The sequence below is a fragment of the Octodon degus genome, unplaced genomic scaffold (genome assembly GCF_000260255.1).
Source record: "Octodon degus isolate 3935 unplaced genomic scaffold, OctDeg1.0 scaffold00074, whole genome shotgun sequence".
NCBI lineage: Eukaryota > Metazoa > Chordata > Mammalia > Rodentia > Octodontidae > Octodon > Octodon degus.
Genome location: NW_004524650.1, coordinates 11,794,553 through 11,808,155, shown reverse-complemented (window position 1 = coordinate 11,808,155; position 13,603 = coordinate 11,794,553). Strand labels below are relative to the sequence as shown.

The following is a 13,603-nucleotide window of genomic DNA, read 5'->3' as shown; positions in this document are numbered from 1 at the left end:
AACAGCATGTGGTGCCGGGGATCAAACCATGGTCCCTGAGCTTGCCTAAGTTTGCCTAAGCAGGCACTTTAGACCACTGAGCTACCTTGCCGGCCCAAATGTAGTGTTTAAGAAGAGAAAATGGAAGGGATGGTGAGATAGCTCAGTGGACTAAGTACCTGCTTAGGCAAACACAGGGACTGGGGTTTGATTCCCAGCACCATACACTGTGCTGGCCCTGCCCCCGAGTGCTGAGCTGGCCACTGGGTGTGATGGTGCACACCTGTAATCCCAGCACTGGGGAGGCTGAAATCAGGAGGATCACTGGGATTTGGAGCTGCATAGTGAGACCCTGTACCAAATACATTAAAAAGGAGAAGAAGGAAAAGGAGGAAGAAGAGTAGGAAGAGGAAGAGAAAGAGATAGAGAACAAAGAGAAAATGGGACTGGTGAGCTAGCTCAGCAGTCTAAATACCTGCCTGGCAAGCTCAAGGACCAGGGTTCAATGCTTGGTACTGCATGCCATGCCAGCCCCATGCCAAGGCAGCCACCAGGTGTAGTAGTGTGCAATCCCAGCAGTGGGGAGGCTGAGACAGGAGAATCACTGAGAGCCTGAGCTGTGTAGGGAGACCCTGTACCAAATAAGTAAATAAATAAATAAAAGATTAAAAAAAAAAAAAAAAGAGAGAGGGGCTGGTGAGATGGCTCAGTGGTCTAAAACACTTACTTAGAACAAGCTTAGCAAAAAACAGGGACCGTGGTTCAATCCCCCAGCACCACATGCCAGCCAGCCCCGCCCCCTGGTGGGCTGAGCTGCCCCCCCATAAATAAATAAATAAATAAATAAATAAATAAATAAAATTTTAAAAAAAGAAGAGAGACATTGCCAGTCCTATGAATAACCCACTACTATTATGGAGTACTGGTCTATATTGGATTATTTTGCTAATTCACACACCTACAATATTTAAATGGCAATGGAATACCCATGTCTGACAAAACAAAAACAGGGGATACAAATGAAAGACCATTTTGTATCTGTATATACAAAATAGTTAGGTTAGATATACAGCTACTTCCTCTTAATTCAATGAGAAGAAAGATTTGTACTAATACTGTTTGAACAGGATATCATGTCTGCATCGTATACTATGAGTAAGTACTACAAAGACAACAATATGCAATGTATTAATTATCGTAATTGTCCTACTAACCTGTTTTGAAACTATCTCCTTGCTATTTGTTTCTCAGTAAAATTAATAAAAAATAAAGATGTAGAAAAAAAAGAGAAAATAAATGAGCTGCTGAACATTAATAAAAATTGCAAGTTACATGCTTATAATGTTTCAGGCTTTATTCTACAGACTATTGGTTTTTGTTTTTGTTTTTTTTTTGCAGAACCAGGGATTGAACTCAGACCCTTGCGCTTGCCAGGGAAGTGCTTATTCTACTGAGCCATCTCCCTGGCCTTGGGACTATTGGTTTAAATCTGTTCCTTACCACTACACTGGAAGGCAGGCACTCTAATTATCCCTATTTATCAATGGGAAGACTGAGCTTCACAGAAGTTAAGCAACCTGTCCAAGTTCTTACAGCCATGGAAGATAAGACAGATATTTAGCTACTGAGTGTGTCTGACAGCTATAGCAAAATACATTAGACTGGGTAATTTAAAAACCACAGGAATTTATTGCTCCCAGTTTTGGAAGGTAGAAGATCTGCTATGCTTCACAGATGGTATCTTCTTACCATGTTCTCAGCAACAAGAAGAGAACAATCTCTCAGGCTTTTTTTATAAAGGTGCTAACCCAGTTCATAAGAGTGGAGCCCTCATGAGCTGATGATTCCCACAGCTCTGCCTCTTCATGCCCCACATCGGGGGTCAGGCTTCAGCACAGGCACTTGAGCGGAGGGGGTACAGTCAAACCATAGGGAAGAGTCTACCGGGAGGAAAGGGTAAGAAAACAGTTTCATGGACATAGGATTTGAAGCAGTATTTACAGAATGACAGAAAATGAAGAGAGAGTAAGGAGACAAGGACAAAAAGAAAGCAAGGGAGAACAGTAGATGGTATAAATAAAGGTATACAAAATCAAGGTGGTGAAGAGAGTGATGCACCCACTGAGGCCACGTGACTACAGTGTCCCCTCAAAGTAACAGTGGCCATGTACAGGGTATGGGCGTAATTCTGCCAAGGAGCACTGGGTCTGTAGGAATTCAGTTATCATGCAGAAAACTATAGAAACATACCAGTGAAGGTTAAAAATCAAGGTAAATCCGAATGCTTGCAGTTAGGAAATTTCAATACTTCCTTTCATCTATCTGAGGTCTCACAAGAAGCTGATCATAAATGCTCCTCTTGGGCTGGCAAGATAGCTCAGCAGACTAAGCACCTGCTTTGGCAAGTGCAGGGACCAAGATTCAACCCCCAGTCTGCATGTCATGCAGTTCCCCCCTGGGGGGGAGCACACTGAACTGGCCACCAAGTCTGAGTGCAGTGGTACATGCCTGTAATCTCAGAACTGGGGAGGCTGAAAACAGAAGGGTCACTATGAGTCCGAGTGCACACTGAAACCCTGTATCAAATACATTAAAAAAAAAAAAAAAAAGTTCCTCTTAAGCTTCTAGATTCACTCTGGACTAGAGAAATAACAGACAGAAAGTTCTACTCAACTTTGTTCAAGGCCTTTGGAAGAGAAAAAAATCCAACAATTGGCATGAAAGTTACAGCCAAGGGTCATGACGACTCTCTTGTGAAAATGGAGACAGGAGAGTGCTCAGAAGTTCACCTTGCATTTGCACCTGAAATTTGCAGCATGTGATTTGTATCATGCTGAACACTGACGTAACATCTCAGACAGTTCCACGTGAAACATTTTCATCACTAGTTTCTAAATCAAATGCAACTTTATCTTATTTCATTTGCAATGATGGGGATTGAGCCAAGGGCCCTATGCATGCTCAGTGAGCACTCTACCACTCTCACCTCTGATCCGTAGATTTTAGAGATCCTTTTGGCATTTCACAGGCTGAAATCCATAAGTGCTGTATTTTCATCATTCTAAGAAATAATCATCTAAGGTTTTAAAATTCCTTTCCCTTGAGGAATCATGAGTCCCCCCATTTCTCACCTTTAGCCCCACCCATCTAGGAGCTTGGACAGCCCAGGCTGCCAGTCAGATGACAGGAGCATTGTGATGTGACCCCATGGGGACTGGAAATGTGGCCAGTTTGGGAGTTGGCAGGAACACCACTCTTGATCATGAAAAATGGAAACCAGCCAGGGTAACAAATTAATAACTTTTAAAAGACTGGTGCTGTTTCCTCCCTTTTTTAAATACAGACTTAAAGATACTCAGTATCTATTATGTATTTATCTGAGGTTATAAGTACATTTTTTACCTTACATTTAGAGTTCACAATCCATCAAAACCTTGCGTGGAACATTTCAAGGTGGCTCCTCAACATCCAAGTATTCAGCAGGCATGGTGAGAGGCACTAATTCATCTTTTAGGGTCCTGGAACACATTCATTATAGAGAAATGAAGTACAAAACATTACATGACAATTAGTATTAAAACTTTAGGTATTAAAACTCTATAGAGAATCAAGATGACTTTATTTCTCTTTATCATTTTTTTTTTTTTTTTTTTTTTTTTTTTTGGCAGAACCGGGGATTGAACTCAGGCCCTTGGGCTTGGCAGGCAAGCACTTATTCTGCTGAGCCATCTCCCCAGGGCCCTATCATTCTTTTTAAAATGAAATTTTCTGTAAGAAAGTAATTCTGCTGCTATAAGACAGAAAGGGAGTGGTGAGAGTGTGGGCTTTAGAGCGGGGCTGTCTAGACTTGCCACTCGCTCGCAGTATGAACTTAGGCGAATGACATCACCTGCCTGGGCCTCATGAGGGCCCAGTACATGAGACGGAGGCAGCAACCGCACCCCGCTCTAATTCTGTCACAAGGCTAAGATGAAGAATGCCTGTGCGTGCATAAAGCCAGGCTGGCAAGAGCAAGCCCGCAATACATTTTGACTACTTTGTTTGTGCCACTCAAATCGCTGCAGCGAACTGGCAGCCCACCTCTTCCGTGCTGCCAGCTGGGCTGCTCCCGAGACCGCTGTGCCATTCTGAAGTCCTGCGTTTCCCAATTATAAAGTGTTTCTTCAATGACATTTATCAGAAGTACCGTTAGAGAAAGCACAGCTCTGAGTTCTGGTTTAGCTAGTGCAATCAACCGCTAATATGAAGGGGCCTTAGATAGATGCAGGCTGGCTACGGCTGGACTATTTCACAAGCTGAACACTGGGGACATTTACAAGATCAGCATGATTTCAGTCTCTTCAGTGAGACCATAAGCCGTGCTCACGCTGTGGTAAAATGCTTTTCCCTTTTGTCACATGAAGCAGCGCGTCTTACTGAACTAGTTTTTATCTTTCTATATTTCTTTTGGAAAAAGTCACAACTCAGAAGTGCATACACACACACACACACACACACACACGTGCCTCTGTTCTTTAATCAAACATAATACTTCCTTTTTAAAGAAGACTGATTTTTAAAAACGTTTTTAAAATGAGAACATAAATTATTTTCCAGCCATTTGAATAAAATGTAATCATGTGGGCCAACCAGATAGCTCAGTGGATTAAACCACCAGCTTAGGCAGATGCAGGGGCCGGGGGTTCCATCCCCAGTGTGCTGTGCTGGCCCTGCCCCCAGGGCACGCTGATATGCAGACTAAGACTGCGTGTAGTGGCACGCGCCTGTAATCCCAGCACTTGGGAGGCTGAAAACAGGAGGATCACTATGAGTCCAGTCTGCGTAGTGAGACCCTGTAGACCCTGCACCACATACCAAAAAATAAAAAATAAAAAAAAATGCAATCATGCTAGACAGAATTTCATGGCGTCTTTTCTTTAAAATCTGATAATTAGAGTACATCATTTCTAACAGCCCTCTACTAACTAATTCCTCCTCACAAGGATGGAATTTATAAATGCTACAACATTTTGCTGTAGCAGTCATAGGAGAAAGAAAATATTCATAAAAGTGCAAATGTTATGAGAGAGAGAGAAAAGACCAGGATATCAAGCTACTCTACCAATGTCCAACCAGAAAGGAAGGGGAAGCAGGTTATCACCAGGAAATGTAAAGAGTCTGTGATATTCTTCTTGGAAACAACAAAATTAGCCTGCTACCCTTTCTTGGGTGCTGGTAGAAGACAAAAGACTCTTGGATCCGAGACAAAAGAAAGTCTGTTGCCCCCAGCAATAACAGTATCCAGAAGGTAGCATTTCTCTATCACTTCGGGCGACGCCCCAGTCTCCACAGAGATGCAATGAGGGCCAGACAGCACGTGCACGCACCATGGCTCGTTACACAGTAAGAACCTGAGCGTAGGGACTGTGAACCTTTCATAATTAGCAAGTTCCTATTCTCTGCTTAGGAGAGAAACATCCTCTTTATTATGCGGGAGAGTAAACATGGCTGATGTTTGCTCTGGAGGAAGATGTTCTTTAAATTCTGAGACTGTTCACTGTACAGACATTTAGTCAGGAAGACAGAGTGGATGGTGCCCAGCTCACATAACGTGCAAAAACACTACAACTCCGTGGATAATTATCTTCCAAAAGTTATCAATAAGCAATTTTACATTGTCCATTTGAGTAGCAGTATGTGTGTGTGTGTGTGTGTGTGTGTATGTGTGTGTGTGTGGTCCTATGTTGGTTTCAAATATGCATTTCTCAAGGGATATCACAGAACTCAGAGGCTAAAAAAATGTGAAAGCAATGGGATTATTACTTAGTGTAGAATAATAAGACTACATTCCTTCCAGTAAGATCAAGTGCTCTCTGTCCTATTGAAGATGATAGGCAACTCTCTATTGTAGCTGACGCTTGTAAGGAAAAAAGGGAACATTCGCCAAGATGCTTATCTTAGCAATAGTCATTAAATTAGTTCAAAGAGCTATGATTCTCCTTTCTGAAGGGAAAAATCCTATGAATGTTCTGCAGTCTTTAACTATAGAGTAACAATTAAAATATCCTATTCCAAGGGATTTTATTCTTCTTGAGATGTCTAAGACAGGTATGAAAAGAAGGCAGCTTTAGGGTCAAATGAAGTTAGGCAGATCCCAGGTTTAGCAAAGCTGAACAAGCATACGAGGCATGACCACAATCTTCAAACATTTAAATTCAAAATCATATTAAGACCATATTGCCAGGGCCTGCAAGATAGCTCAGCAGATTAAAGCAAGCCTAGGCAAGCGCAGGGACCGCACTTGATTCCTGGCACCACAAGTTGCACCAGCCTCGCCCTGAGGGTGGGCTGAGCCTCTTCAGGGTGTAATGGTGCACACCTGCAATCCCAGTGCTGGGGAGGCTGAAAGCAGAAGGATCACTATGAATCTGAGCTGCGCAGTGAGACCTTGTAACAACCAAATACATTTAAAATAAAAAATCATTCTTAAAAAGAAAAGAGAGGGGCTGGTGAGATGGCTCAGTGGTCTAAAGCACCTACTTAGAGCAAGCTTAGCAAAGCACAGGGACCGCGGTTCAATCCCCCAGCACCACAAGCCAGCCAGCCCCGCCCCCTGGTGGGCTGAGCTGGCCACACACACACACACACACACACACATAAAAATAAATAAAATTTTTTAAAAAAGACATATTGCTACAAACTCCCTTCAAAGTACCCCCCCATTTCAAACACCCTTACTCCATCTTTCTTACCACTTTTTGAAGTAGATCTGCAAGTCCTCTTTCATGTCCTTACAAGGTGTGATTCAAAAAAACACGGAACGCTGCTGCTGAGTTCCATCAGAAAGCAGGCTTGGGGAACATTACAGCGTGTGTCCTCATCCGCCTATTTACCAAATTCGGCACTGTGAAGCCTCTGGCTCCCTCCAAAGGCAAAATGACCGTGAGCAGTAGGTATTTCGAATCCACCAAGAACACTGAGGCAGCCGTGATGGCATGGCCAGAGACACCAGGGAGGACGTCCAGAACAGCTTCAAAGGTGGCAAGAGCAATGTGGCAAGTGCTCCAAGCGAGCGGGAGTATTCTGAGGGGGACTGAAAGCAGTGTGTCTCTTACTGCAGTAAATGTTCATTTAGACATTTGCTATACTTCTGTATCTTAGCTTGTATTTAAGCCAGGATTTCCTGAGCCCTATAAATATAAACATACCTTATGAATCTTTAAGACAGACACTATATTCCCCAGCCAATTTAACCAGTTGCCAATTTTTCAGGGCTTCTCAAGGAGTAGAGTTCTCCAGGCAGCTGTCCACAAATGCCTCACTACAGCAATGGCCGATACATCGGATGTTTAGCAGACACTGACGGGGTGGCCCATAGTTTACTTCAACTCTGATGCTACCAGGAGATGACATCAGGTCAACCTGCAGGCAGCTCAGTCCACAGAAGACTGCCCCCCAGCGTCCCACATTGCCCACTGTTTCCTGCTAACCAGGCTACCAATGGAAATTCCCGATGACCCCTTCCTCAGGTTCAATCAGTTGCTAGAAAAGCCTACAGAAATCAGAAAAATACTTTAGTTCCAGGACAGCTGGTTTATTACAAAAGCTATATAAAAGGACAAATGAGCAGCCACCTGAAGAGACACACAGAGCAGGGTCCGGGCACAGGTGCTCCTGTCCTTTGGAGTTGCATCATGCACTTCCCTCCTGGCATAGGAATGTTCTCATCCACTAACCTGGAAACTTGAACCCCCTGCTTTTGGGTTTCCATAGGAACATCATGACAAAGAAATGAGTAAGTCACTTTCTAGCGCCTTTCCATTCCCTGAAGGTTGTGGGTGGGACTGAAAATTCCAATCTTTTAGTCATAGGGTGGATTTCCCTGTCAACCAACCTACAACAGTTCTGAGAAAAAAAAAAAAAAAAAAAAATTCCAGGGGCCTTCCAAAAATCACTATTTATTTTTTGAGACAGGGTCTTGCGTTGTGCTCCCGACTGAACTTGAACACACCATGCAGCCTAGGCTGGCCTTGAAACCAAAGCAATCCTCCTGCCTCAGCCTCCCAAGTGTTGGGATTACAAGTGTGCACCACCACCACCACTGGCCCCAAAATCACCCCTTTAACATACACTACCATGCAGTTGGAAAGAGCTGGTTGTGATTAACAAAGGTTGTTTCTTTCACCTTGATGGTGCTTTAGGAACTGAGGACAAGATCCAAATATTTGTGACAATAGATGCTCCTATAGCTCTAATCTAATCTCTCTAAGATCTATAAACCAGAAGAAGTGGATGAAGATATATACAAAAAGATTTTTTTTTTCTTGGAACCGGGGATTGAACTCAGATCCTTGTGCTTGCCAGGGAAGTGCTTATTCTACTCAGCCATCACCCCGGCCCCCAAAAGATATATTTCTTAAGTCATAATATAACAAATCAATAAATGGGTTAACTCATTCCTAGCACTAACAAATGTGTTTCAGTTTCTCTTTCAATCACCCTTTCATGCCTCACTCTCCAAGTAACTAAGCAACACTGCAAGCTTTGTCTGAAAAGAAGAAAGAAAAGCACCAAAGAGCAGTACCAGTTACACAACCTCTGTTGTGTCTAGCTGTCCCCCAAACTCTCATGCAGTCATGCATCCGGCTTCTAGAATGTGTCATTGATTCCTGGCCCAATGCTGCGGGTGTGGGTGGAGTGCTGCACCACCCTGGGGCGGGCAGCCTGCATACCACATAAGGGAGGGGGATCCTTTCTCTCTCCTCCCCACTTTGGTCAGTTGCTCTTCCTACCTTCAGCAGCCACCATGCACTGGTGCCCTCTGCTTGGAAGCAGCTGATTATGGACTGAAACCTCCACAAACTGTGAGCTGAGTGAATCTTTTCCTCTTTAATTTGGGTGTCGGGTATTTTGTCTCAGCAACAAGACAAAAGCAACCAACACAATCTCCTCATCAATCATCTTTCTTTAGGTTTCTAGGAACCAGGAAGGTCTGGAACACCTGGTGACCTGGGACAACATCAAAACCACATCAAGAGGGCTCGTTACTACAAGCATTAGTGAGTTTTCCAGTGCCCACCTGGCTAGAACTACCTCGGATTCCCCAGAAATCTCACTTGTGGTGCCAATAATATGCATCAGGTGAAAGTTACCCATCTGTTGTTGAACCACCTGGATTGTAGGTCCAAAAGTGAAGCGCTCTCCCTGTGTATTTTGTGGTGCCCAAACTCAGAGGCACAGAAATGTTATGATCTCGTATTAAGAAGTTTGCTTTCAGTCATAAAGTGCTTTTCAGTTAAAGACTAAGCTCTAACCACCTCGTGAAGACACACTGGGGACGTGAGCAGGCCACTTGGGAAAAGTACAAATGAATCCGATTTCAGAAACTCCTATGAAAGTACACCATTAATCTCACAGAATATACTTGATGGGGTAATATATATATATATATATATATATATATATATATATGTATATTTATTTATTTATTTTTTTTTTTTTTTTTGTGGTACTGGGGATTGAACTCAGGACCCTGCACTTGCCAGGCAGGCACTTATTCCACTGAGCTATCTCCCCGGCCCTATAGATTAATTTTAAAACAAAAAATTTTTTTCCTCATAGGTCAAGCATGAGAACTCTGAAATTAGAGTTGCTTAAACCAGATCCTAAATCTCACTCACACCCATCGACTATCGACCACAGGCTGATGACAGTGGTGGGCCTCTGTCTTCTCTTTTGTCTATAGAGAAGATAACACTACTGGTGTAATGAACAGCGATGGTGATTAAGTGCAGATTAAGCCCATATTCAGCACAGTATGTACCCTAAGAATCCTAATTCATTATCAAGGAAAATTTCTGAATTTAGACCAAACAATTCTGTCCTGGGAACAGGAAATAAAATATACAAGGCTGAACTTAAAAGAATCTGATTCATTCATCTAAATAATCTTATTTTTAGATCTTGGGCATTGTCATCTCCCGTCACAACTGCACCTGCCACTTTAGGGTGAAGACCACACCTGACCACGGTACCTGCCAGGGAACTTCTGCACTGAGAGGTTTATTCTCCCAGCCTTGGCATTTTTAATGGTGCTGAGTCAAGGATTTCAAAACTGTTGCTAAAGGTTGATTTTATCTTGCAGCTATTAATTTGAAAGGTGTTAATGGCTGCAACAATGTTAGCAGCTGAAATTTAAAACAAAGCATGTTTCCTTCTAGCTCAGTTCTTTCCTGCAATGCTCAGGCATGGTCTGGGGAGAGCTGCACAAGGTGAATAGGGAAAAATACTGCTAGTGGTTCTGGAGTAGAATTTAAATTTTACTTTCACAACTACTTGGCTATAGCAACCCAAGACAAGACAAGAATAGCAGATTCATTTTACTTACTGATTTATTTATTTTATTTATTTTTTTGTGATACCAGGATTGAACTCAGGACCTTGCACTTGCCAGGCATGCACTTATTCCATTGAGCTATCTCCCCAGGCCCAGCAGGGGTCATTTGTTTAAAGAATAACCCCAGAATCAAAATATCAAGTCTAAAGTCGATACATATACATAATATATCATTTTAATATAAATTCTTTATGAGCTAAAGGACTCAAGTTTTACAGCCTGTCATATGATATGAGTTACACCGAGTGACCCAGTACCGGAAATTAAAACATCTTAAAACTCCTTTCAACATTTAATGATACTAGGTTCTCTGCTAGGTGTTGCTGATGGAATTAGAGTTGAATGAAAATACAGTCTCTGCTGGACAGGCTTTCAGACTGGTAATGAAGCAGGCAGAAAAAGATAACAGTGTTCTCTGTTAAGTGCTGAAATACAGGTTCACACTAAGCTCTATGGGTGCACAAACAAGCGGGAACTACTCCTGCCTGGAACCCATGGAGGCTTCATAGAAAAAATGGCTTTTTGAGCTACATCTCCAAAATAATGATACAGTCCAGCATGTGGGTTTTGGTTTTGTTTTATTTGTTTTGTAGGTAACAAAACAATGCAATGTTAGTACCATTTCCATACTGCCATAACAGTTTCTGTTTCATCACTTTAAAAAGCAGCTATTTCCAAAAGATAGATGAGGAATCTGAAATCCAAAGTCGGAAAACCTAAAAAGTCATGCAGTTCATGGCTCTGGATTTGACCCCAGATCTACAGGGACAGAAGGAGAAGAAGGGAAAAGAGGAGGAAGCCAAGGTAGAAGAGGGAAGAGGGGGAGGAGCCAAGGAGGGTGGCAAGAAAGGAAGGAAGGGAAGAAGAAAGAGAAGAGGGAGGGAGGGAGGGAGGGAGGGAGGGAGGGAGGGAGGGAAGAATTTTAAAAGATGAGCAAGAAAAACAAAAAAGAATCAGGTATAAAGTGAAAGGTCAAGGTGGAAATTGTAGAGACCAGGCATGGTGGTGTATGCCTATAATCCCAGCACTGGGGAGGCTGAAAACAGGAGGATCACTAAGAGTCCAAACTGCATAGTGAGACCCTGTACCAAATATGTAAAGGGAGAGAGGGAGGGAGGGCGGGAGGGAGGGGGAGAGAGAGAAATTGTATGCCCAGCTCATTTAGCCCACAGCAGCCTCTTCCTTCTCTAAACTTCAAACTTCCCATGTATGCCCAAGTCCCTCTCCCCAGCTGTGAAAACCATAACCAAGGCTGGGCATACACCTTACACTTCTCAGGACCCGGCACTCCTGCAAGCTTACTGACCACTTGCTGTTTCGTCTGGTGCTCTAGCCCAGTATGCTTTAAAGAGAGTTTAACAAGTTTGCGATTTGAGTTAGGTTGACTGAGGTCAAAGACTAGACTTCAGGATTATATGTTATAAAACAATAAAGCAAGCCAAGCAGTGGAGCACAGTGATTTTCAGACCAGTAGCTCTCAAGCTTTAATGAGCACATGAGTCACCTACCTGCGCGTGCGGACCTGTCCAGTCCACCCTGCTGGAAGGCAAGCACAGAGCGGGCAGAAGCATTGCTAGAAAGCAACTCAGGACAGGCTTGGCTTGCAGGGGATACAGATCTGACATTTCCAACCCTCATTAATGTTCTTCCTTGGCTTTCAGGGAAATAAAGCATAATAAGTATAATAACAGCTTTCATGTATTTAGTGCTAATAGAGTGCTTAGCACTCTGCTTGGGTCAGTAAGCATAGCGTTGGATACGGTGTTCTGCAGCCCAGCACTTACACTACTAGTGAGAGAAAAAATAAAAAGGAACAGTAACTTCTATAAGTAAAGAGGACCAGTAGGGATTTAAGACTGTTTCACTAGAGTTAAAAGTCTAGGGTTCAGTGCTTCCTTGGCACCAAGGGAGCATTTCAGGGGTCCTAAGCTTCAGCTGGGTGTAAGAGGACCCTAAATATCCTTCTGTAGGAGGTTTGCGCTTGCAGTAACTGCTTCACTGGGCCTTTAAGTCCAGGTTAGGTATCTGAGCCAGAGAATATTTCTGCACTTATCTGCTGGCTTACAAATTAGTTTAGTAGGGACTTACCCATCTGCTGCCCAGGAAGAAAGCTCCAGATTAGCTTTCTGTCAGGACCTAGGTTAGCTGAGGCCAGGCTACCCGCACCCCTTGCAGTGTTAAGGAGGGGTGCTGAGGTTGTCTACTAGGCCTGCACCAGACTGGAATGGGAAAATGCTGTGTTGAAGGGCGAGCAGGGAAACAGCTAAAAGCGCAATCGAATGACTTTTAGAGAACTTTTCGTTTAATTTGGCCTAAAGTATAAGTGGGAGATGATTTATACTAAAGTATAAAGGAAGACTTTTGGTGTCAGTCTTCACCAAGGCCAACGCATAAATTAGTACATCTATTAATTTCTCTACTCTAACACATCTATCTGCCTCTCCCAACCTGGCAGGACAAAGCATTAGTTTAATCTTGGGTGCTTTTAGAATAACTGAGATTGACAGGGTAGTTCCAGACCACTCTGTTACGTCGTGATCTTGTGGATTTCCACCAATGGGAAGATTTTCTTGCTAAAGATGTAAGTTTTCAAGAAGTCTGAGCCTGCCTTTTCATCTTGGAACTGGATGAAGGGTTGGGGAAGAGAAAAGCACGGTTCAGACCGATGAATGCGCGAGAACCCCTCCCCCACAGGCCCAACAACAGGTGGTGCGGTATTCAGGGTGCACTCCTTCATCACCTGCACCCCAAGAACCCTCAGGCCGAGTGCTCAAACCGAGCCCCCTGGAATCTGATGCTGAAAGACCAGCCAGCCCATCTAGCAGTGCCGGGTGGACCGGCTTTCCGGTCGCGGAGGAGGCTCGGTGGTCGAAGGCTCGGGCCTCCCGTCCCAGAGATCCTGGGTTTCGCCGTTCTCCTCCCGCCAGCCCCCGGCGTCCCCGCCGAAGGGTTATCTCCATCCTGACCCGGTCCTCCGAGGAGTTCCCACAGGGGCTATTTTTAGTGGTGGCCGCCGGGCTCCGGCTTACCCAGGGGAGGAGCAGCGGCCGCTGAGCAGCCTCGAAGCGCGCTGGAGCCGGGGTCTCCGCGGAGCTCCTCCCGGTGGGGCGGCGGCGCTGCCGCCCGCGCCAGGCCAGGTGCGCACGCGGGGCCTCGGGGAAGGCTGGGCGCGGGTGGCCTCCGCGGGGGAGGAAGTTCCCGGGCCCGCCGCCTGCGTCACAGCGGGGCTGGCACCGCGGCGTCTTTCGC

At 44.3% G+C, this 13,603-nt stretch overlaps 1 protein-coding gene and 1 long non-coding RNA gene across 2 annotated transcripts in view; one reads left to right on the top strand and one right to left on the bottom strand.

The window, feature by feature from the left end:
* Nucleotides 1-3,387: 3,387 nt before the first annotated feature.
* Nucleotides 3,388-13,468, bottom strand: LOC111817913. The gene is made up of 3 exons (XR_002822014.1): nucleotides 13,384-13,468; nucleotides 11,863-12,977; nucleotides 3,388-3,497 (listed from the first exon to the last, which is right to left on the bottom strand). It is a non-coding gene; the product is annotated as an uncharacterized LOC111817913 (long non-coding RNA).
* Lrrc8c (leucine rich repeat containing 8 VRAC subunit C) overlaps nucleotides 13,414-13,603 on the top strand; it is an 87,306-nt gene continuing 87,116 nt past the window's right edge. The window contains exon 1 of the mRNA XM_023720257.1: nucleotides 13,414-13,491. The gene's annotated coding sequence lies outside the window, so the exon portion shown is untranslated. The remainder of the gene's footprint in view (nucleotides 13,492-13,603) is intronic.